Raw genomic sequence first — 3,187 nt, forward strand, 5'->3', positions numbered from 1 at the left:
TAAAGCGGACAGACCAGCTCTGCCTTTGGGAGAGTTGCTCTACTATTTCTACCTCAGCCTCAGCTCAGCAGTGGTGGCAGCGAAGGGGCAGGACCAAGTCAGCACTCCTCCTTCCCTTGCCTCACGCACTCTGCCTGCTGCTTTGCAAAATCCCCTTCAGCTGTCTGAAAAGAGGTCAGAAACGTGCATGCAATGCACTGGAGGAGCAGACCACCGCGGGCAGCAGGCATGGCAGCACCAGGACACTCTCCAAGGAGCAGGACCTTCCCTGCTGCTGCTCAGCCCCAGGCAGCTGCACCCACTCCCCACTGCCCTGCTCCCTGCACGGCCCCATTGCCCCCCTCGCTCTGGGCCAGGACTCACACCATGCTGTATCTGCAGGTGTCACTTCAGGCCGCAGACACTGCCAGACCGAAAGGCTGACTGCAGGCAGCGAAGCTCCCCGTGCCTCTGTTGGCACTTACGGGGACACCTACCACTGCAGGCAAAGGCGGGGACTGCTGCTGCCCAGCGCAGCACGCCCGCGTTGTGGGGAAATGCATTAATAAAATAATTCTGCTGTATCATTAGAGGTCAACACAGCCTATAGCAGGTAATAAAAGATTCATAATGGCACATGAGGGGATGCACTGAATGTCCAAAACTCAGCTTGAAACCATGAAGAGCTTGATTAGGTTTAGGGCTCGGTTTCAAACTCACCGTTCAGCTGTTGTTTCACAGAAAAGTTTGCAATCAGCGATAACGCCTCTGTCCTAGCAATTTATGCTGCTTCTGGTAGAAATTATGCCTTGTAGCAAGCAGTATCCTAACATGCACAGAAGCTTCCACGCTCAGGCTGGGTAATCAAAAATTAATCCATTTCCCTGATTCCGTTAGGGGCCAATACCAGCTATTACTGAGAAGATGGAAGAAATACTGCTGGAAGCACTTTGAAGATAACGCGTTCCTAGTGCTGTAACTTTCCATCCGTCAGTGTTTAAGGACTGGCTAAACCTTAATTTTAGCCAATTTCTACCCCAGTAAAGCCAGTAGTGGGACCTGCAGTAGTTCATACTTTGGTATATATTCAAACTTTGGCTAGCCTTCTGTTTTTGTCTAAACACCAAACCTCCTCTGGGACTCCTGCTCAAATCCAGTCCCAAGTTGCTGTGGCAGTGGCTCCCTCAGTCCATTTAGAAATGAACAGTCATCACTCACTACCAAACGGGCTCTTAGAAATTCAGTGCCGGGATTCATGCAAATATTTTGGTTTGATTATAAAGGCATCATCCTTTCTACACATCTGACTCCAGCTTATGACACTAACAAGTACAAAAACAACACAGGAAGATCTCCTAGCTGCCGAATTTCATCTGCTTTTCCAATCCTGCAACAGCATTTGACAAAGAAATTAAATCAGACCCATTTTTCCTGATGAGCTTAAAATTTGACCGTGAATTCTGGCCACATTCTCTGACTGGATTTGATTTTTGGCCACGATTTTTACCAGTACAGCACATCTGATCTCAGACTTGGTGACAGTGCACTCAAAGCAGCTGCTCCAGCTTTGATACAGAAGAGGCTAATATCATTAGCAGAAGAACTTAACGTTGTTTGACATATCAAATGTCTTGGTCCTGTCTTAATTCTTTGTGGCTAGCCAGTCCCATCAGCGAAGCGATGGTGTCCGCAGACCGGCCAAAGACTCAGCATGGAGAGCAGAAAGCTTCTAGCCCAGTAGGTGAGGTTTAGGACAGCCAAACACGCAGAGCAGCTGCACAGAGCACACTAAGCTTTAGTCAATGGCAGCAGGCTACAGCACCAAGCACACTGCTACTGCTGGCTTTATTTTAAGGCAAAGAGATGCATGAGAAGGAGGCTTCTTCTCTCACATCCCATATAAGACCAGCAAGCCCTCCTAGCATGCTCCCAAACCCTTCCCACTGCCGCAGCCAGGCAGCCCCAGCCAGAGGCACCCCAAGTGGGAGGCGGAGGCCCCCGTGAGCCATGGCAGGGCTGGCCCACCCCGACCTACACCACAGGCACCCAGCCTGGCTTGTGCAGCGCCCCGTGCTTCACGGGACAGCTATCCACCTGTCCTGTAATTAGGGAACAATCCATTTCTCCTGGCTGCCCCTCTCTGTTACAGAGCACCCCATGGAGCCCCAGTGCCTGATGTGCTTTCCTTTCAAGTGGAAAGAGAAAATTACTCGTTTGCACCTTCTCTCCTTATATACCAGCCCTCAGGGACGATTTCCATGTACTGGAAGGCTACAAACAGAGCAAGAACTGTTTTGCAGGCTGAGAAACATTGAGGGTGGATTTTCCCACCCCTCTCATCATTCCCGGCTCATCCATACAAACTGCTTACCCAAGTGCATGGCTCCTGCCCTAACACAGCCACAGAAGTGCCAGCAAAGCAATGGGAAGAGTGAAGCAATGTCACTGCCTGCAGACAGAAAAGGAGGCTGGGAGAAACTGGAAGGAATTGTTTGGACTTTGCTGGTTTATCTATCTGATAGGGAAAGAGGTAAAACACCCTCCTCGGGGACTCCTGCCAGTTATTCACCATCTACCAAATCCCACAGCCCAGAATGAAAGCTGAGTTTCGCAACCCAACAGAAATCCCCTGCCCCTCTTCATTTGGTTACATCCTGGCAATGCAAAAATGCAAAACTCATCTTGTCAAGCGAATACAGCGGTACCGCCGCGTCCATGAGCACGTTTAACAGCTCTCACCGCGCAAATCACGCAAACAACCCAACAAAGACACCTCGAGAACGCAGCCCGTGTCCGGCTGCCCAGAGGTCGGGCACCAGGCGCGGCCAGCAGCAAGCACAAGTCCCACCCGGGACAACAGCTCGCGATGTGCCGCACAGCCCGGGGAAGCCTAACGGGGACAATCTGAACGAGAGCAGGGGGAACCCGCGCAAAGCGGGCACAGCGCGGGCACCCGGGCAGAGTTTCCTCCGGAGCCCGGCGGGTCCGGTCCGAGGCGGGCGGGCGGAACATCGCGGCAGCAGAGCCGGCGCCTTCCCTCACCTCGCGGCACTTCGTGCCGCGCTCGGGCGGAGGAGCGGCGTTCCCCGGCCGCCTCCGGCCCCGCCGGCGCCCGCGCCCCGGTGCCGAGGCCGAGAGCCCCCCACCCACCCTCCGTGCCCGGGGGCGGGGAGCTCGGCGGGCGGGGGGGCGGCGCGGCGGCGGCGCT

This window comes from Oxyura jamaicensis, chromosome 8, assembly GCF_011077185.1.
Source record: "Oxyura jamaicensis isolate SHBP4307 breed ruddy duck chromosome 8, BPBGC_Ojam_1.0, whole genome shotgun sequence".
Lineage (NCBI taxonomy): Eukaryota > Metazoa > Chordata > Aves > Anseriformes > Anatidae > Oxyura > Oxyura jamaicensis.